The sequence below is a fragment of the Asparagus officinalis genome, chromosome 6 (assembly GCF_001876935.1).
Source record: "Asparagus officinalis chromosome 6, Aspof.V1, whole genome shotgun sequence".
Lineage (NCBI taxonomy): Eukaryota > Viridiplantae > Streptophyta > Magnoliopsida > Asparagales > Asparagaceae > Asparagus > Asparagus officinalis.
Genome location: NC_033799.1, coordinates 10,678,668 through 10,684,519, shown reverse-complemented (window position 1 = coordinate 10,684,519; position 5,852 = coordinate 10,678,668).

Genomic DNA, 5,852 nt, shown 5'->3' with positions numbered 1-5,852 from the left:
TAGCATTCGACAATTAGGTGTTAAACTTCATGTGATTCTAAATCTTCTAAAGTTTTTGCAAATTATTTAGCAATTTTTAAGGTCGTTTTTTGAAAATAAAGTTAAAAAAGGATTGGTTTTGAAAATTTGTCCTCCCATACGACAACACGTTGCTAGTGGGACTAGGATTGTGGATTCGAAGTAGGACAAAGGATATTAGGTTTTATTATTATTATTATTAAAACCATCCGTAAAATAAGTCAAATTGATAAAGCAACTTCCTGAAGTGGGTTAGTCTTCAATCAACTACTTTTTGTAAAATTTTACTCAATTAATATCTTAATTATCAAAACTATCCTCACTAATTATTGGAAAGTATGTGTTAAGATGCATGCAATTAATGAGGGTAGTTTGGATATTTTGGGTATAGTTGAGCAGAATTTGGCAAAAAGTGGTTGATTGAAAACTATACCCACTTATAAGATAATTTACGCTTAAAAAACTTTAAAGATGGATCAATTCGACCTATTTTAAAGATAATTTTAATGAAAAAAATCCAGGATGTTACTATACCTCTTATCTATATATATGGCAGCCAAAAAACTTGGTTTGGAGACTCCTACCTTCGAGAGAGAGAGCTTGAGTTCAAGCCCTCTTACCATCAAGAAAATTTAACCCTTTCAATAAAACCCCGCGAATTGAGACACTCCTCACATTCAAATAATAACATGTACATATGTCAAGAAAGATACAGAAAAAGCACGAATACTTTCTAATTATTTCAAGTTTTACTTTGGAGTAAAACTCTGCTATTTCTTTTCTTATTTTTTATTTTTCATATTTTTATTTTCTCCGTTTTCTTTCTCACTGATGGTTATCACCATTATTAGAGAAATTCTATGAGATCAGATCATCTCTCCTCTTACTCTCTTTATATGTCAGATTGGATCATCTCTCCTCTTACTCTTTTTATATGATATTTTCTTTGTTTACCGAAAATTATAATTATATAATTAACTTAAAAGTAAAGAAATTATAGATCCATAATTTACTATAAAAAAATAAGATTGGAAACGATGCGGAAAGAGATTTGGGAGAGCTAGATAAGAAGGAAAATATGAAAACCTTCAATTTTTTAGACTTGTACTGTATTAAAAAAAAAATCAAAAGACTCGCAATAACATATATATTATAATAATCATGGACAATCTTATAGTCCAACCAAAAGTTATTTAATAGCAATTAACATTCTAGTAGACATTTATTGGTCAATAATGGTTTGTTTAAAAATACATAAATAGTATTTATATCATCAAAATGTGTAGGAGATATATACTTTGTGATTACCAAAAACTATCCCACGTACATCATTTTATCAGTATATTATGCATAACAAAATCGTTCCTAATCATCCTAAAAAATATCCCACTTGTAAAAAAAAATGTCCTACTTCAATAATTATCTTACTCCTCGTGAAAACGACTCAACTGACTTAACACCCTCAACTAGAAAAGTCATGTAATGAGATTCTTATTAATCAGTTAATGACGCAGTTGCAATTGTTGATTAAGAACACTGTTTCTGTGCTTTTTGCAAAGGAGCATAGGATTGTTTGGGGACTTGAGACGAATTCATACGTATATATCGTTTATGAAATTGTCGATTCGAAACTGAGTTATGAATAATTTGATGGGGTTTTGCATGTATGCCTCTCAAAATTCCGTATCTGCAAATCTACCCTACAATCTTGTTATTTGCAAAGTTGCGCCAAACTCTCTCGCTTCCCTCTTACTTTGACGATTTGAGTACGTAAATAGAAAATGTTCTATTGGAAATTATTGAGAAACATCGGTATTATCCTATTTGGAAACCGATATTGTTAAGTCGGAGGGGCAAACCCAACAATGTGAAAGAGTAGGACGGTAATTTGCAAACACTTCGGAGGGTATATATGCAAAAACCCCATAATTTACATAGCTTGGCAAGGTTAAAGGTGGCGGTTTAGTGTAGGGGTGTCCAAAAAGCCCGGTGTCCGGCCCGGGCCCGGGCCCGGAAACCCGGGTCCGGGCCCAGGTCGCCGTTGACGAGCCCTGTCCGGGCCCGGCCCGGGCCCGGAACAGTGCCCAAATTGGGCACTGGGGCTTCGAATGGCCGGGCCGGGCCGGGCCGGCCCGGCCAAAACGGTCACAAACGTGAACAAAACTCATCTATTTCTCTCTCTACTACTCTCTTATACAATCTTATACTATCTCATACTAATATACTATCCTATAATCTTTTGTATTTTCTAATACTTCCAACAAATGGCTTCTGGGTCTGATTATGAAGAGCAACATGCATCTCCTACCGATCCAGAGATGAGTCCTCCTACAACAACTCCTCATCCTACCGATGTTAATCCTGAATCTGGTGGCGACGAATCTACGGCACCAAGAGCTCCAAAAAGGTCGAGGTCTTATGTATGGAATTTTTTTGAGAAGATAGACGTCACCAAGGATGAACACGGTAGGATCATCTCTCAGAATGCGAAATGTGCGCTGTGCGGCCAGATATTCAAAGCTCATCATAAGAGCGGCACCAACCATCTCAAACGGCATATTGAAAAACACAACAAAGGCCAAAATCTACAAGGTGATATCCGGCAGTCTATGCTTTCCCAATCATCCTCTTCAGGTACCCTCGGCAGTTGGAATTATGACGCTGCCCGAGCCCGGAAATGCGTAATCAGGTTTATTGTTCTTAAAAACCTTCCTTTTAAATTAGTAGAAGATGATGAATTTGAAGATTTGTTTAGAGATGGTTTTTATCCTACATTTACAAAATTTTCTCGTCAAACCTGTCAACGTGATATTTTAAAATATTATGTTGAGGAACAGGGAAAAATAATTTCTTATTTTAAAAATTTAAACTGCAAATTTTCTTTAACTTCTGATATTTGGTCATCTAGAGTGCAAACTGGTTATTTATGTATAACAGCACACTGGATTGATGAAAGTTGGAAAATGTTTAAAAGAGTTGTTTCTTTTATTGCAATTGAAGAGTCACACACTGGTATTAATGTTGCAAATTTAATTGTTGAAGAACTTATGAAACTAGAAATTGATCAAAGAATATTTACTCTTTCACTAGATAATGCAAGTAATAATAATGTAGCTGTTGATTTTCTGAAAATAACTTTGTCATTGCCATGTCATGGTGAGCTTTTTCATGTTAGATGTATCTGTCATATTTTAAATTTAATTGTTCAAAGTGCATTTTCTGAAATTAAACCCATGATAGAAAAAGTTAGAACAGTTGCTAATATGCATAATGCTTCTGAAATGAGAATTAAAAGATGGAAACAATGTTGTAAAAGAAAAAATTATAAGCCTAGACTAATTCCAAAAGATGTTGACCATATGTGAAATTCCACCTATGCAATGTTATCTGTAGGAATAGAATATAAAGAAATTATAAATGATTTTATAAATTTTTATGCTTCTAGTTCTAACTCTGGTAGTGCTTATGGAATAATTGAAGATGAATGGACAGTTATATGTAAATTAAATGAGATGTTACAAGTTTTTTATGATGCTACTATGTTATTATCTGGTTGTTATTATCCAACTATTACTTTAGCTGCTTTATAAATTTTAAATATTCAAAATTTTTTTGCAAAATATCGTATGGATGATATTTTTGGAAATATAATTTTTTAAATGGAGAGTAAATTTAATAAGTATTTTAGGCCTATTCCTCATATTTTTGGTATTGGTGTTCTTATTGATCCATGCTTGAAGGATATTGGCCTTCGAAGTTTGTTACAATCATTGTATGGTGGACAGATTATAGACTTAGATGATGGATCCACCCTTACTGCTACTGCTCATCATTTAGCTATTAGAAATTATTTTCAAACCTTATATGATGAGTATCCAGCTAGATATGGTGTAGCTACACAACAGTCTATAGCTTCGGCATCTTCAGCTTCGAGCACTGGTCGAGGTAAAAGTATAAGTTTTGATAGGTATGCAATGGTAGCTGAACTAACTGGTGGATCTGGAACTATAATGCTTCTGAAATGAGAATTAAAAGATGGAAACAATGTTGTAAAAGAAAAAATTATAAGCCTAGACTAATTCCAAAAGATGTTGACCATATGTGAAATTCCACCTATGCAATGTTATCTGTAGGAATAGAATATAAAGAAATTATAAATGATTTTATAAATTTTTATGCTTCTAGTTCTAACTCTGGTAGTGCTTATGGAATAATTGAAGATGAATGGTACAATCATTGTATGGTGGACAGATTATAGACTTAGATGATGGATCCACCCTTACTGCTACTACTCATTATTTAGCTATTAGAAATTATTTTCAAACCTTATATGATGAGTATGCAGCTAGATATGGTGTAGCTACACAACAGTCTTCAGCTTCGGCACCTTCAGCTTCGAGCACAGGTCGAGGTAAAAGTGTAAGTTTTGATAGGTATGCAATGGTAGCTGAACTAACTGGTGGATCTGGAACTTCATCAGGATTAGATGTTTCTGAAATAGATGAATATTTTTCTGCTTCTTTAGTTAGATGTCAAGGAAATGCTTTAGATATTTTGCAATGGTGGAAAGTATATGGATCAGTTTCATATCCTATACTTTCCACCATGGTTCGTGACTTACTATCAGTGCAGGTTTCGACTGTAGCCTCGGAATCCGCTTTCAGCACAGCAGGACGTTTGATCGACGACCACAGGACATGCTTAGATCCGTATACTGTACAAGCGGTGATGTGCTTACAGGATTGGTGGAGATACGAGAAGCGAACACAAGGCATCGAACGGATTGCTATGATTGAAGATAAATTTGAAGAGTTGGGACTAGCAGATAGATATAATGATTAGATAATATTCATAAAATTGTAATTTTTATTTCTTAGCTTTAAATTTGAATTAAATTATTTTGAAAAAAGTTACAAATGATAGTGATATGGGTGAGTAGGTGCCAACCTAGTTGGGATGTACTCATCTATTGTGATGCGACGAATTTCGAAATAAATTTATACTTGTAAAGGATTTACCGATTATTAATAAAGAAGTTATTTTTATCATTTTTTGTACTTGTAATTTATGTCATTTCATTTCAAGTTATTAATTAAATTTATGATATTTTTTATAATAATTTATGATTTATGGTTTTGTTAAAATTTTAAAAAAAATAAAAATAAAAAAATTATAAAAAAAACAAACCGGGCCGGGCCGGTGTCCGGCCCGCTCAGTGTTTAGTGGTTGGTCGAGATGAAAAGGAGTTTTTAGGATTTTTTCACTTTGATATCGCAAAGTTTCAACTTTTTTTTTGATACGCTAAAGCTTCAACCTAACTTATTTTCTTTGATACCGAATTTTGATACGCTAAGGGGGTGTTCGTTTCACATTTTTTATGGAATAGGAATAAGAATTGAATGTGATATGGGCAAAATCGTAAATAAAGAATTTTTTATGAATCCTATTCCCCAGTTTGGTTCACAACAAATTTATAGATTTCGAAATCTATAAAGTTGAAAAATTATGGTGATTTTATAGAAACCAAAATCCTAATGATTTGGGAGGATTTGGGGCAAAAAGCTGACACACACGTACTATTTTCCCTCTTTTTTTCGGATTCCGTTTATTCACAAATCCTATATTATTATGAGACCGAATCCTATTCTTATTCCTAACCAAACTAGAGAATAGGAATCAGAGGGTTTCTATAAAGTTAGATTCTATTTTTTCATGTTATGAAACAAACATAGAAAGGAAAACAAAAGGATTCCATGAATCCATAAACTTGTCTTAAAACTTTTTATGGATTTGGTAAGAATCCCGTACAAAAATCAGATTACAAATCCTATTCT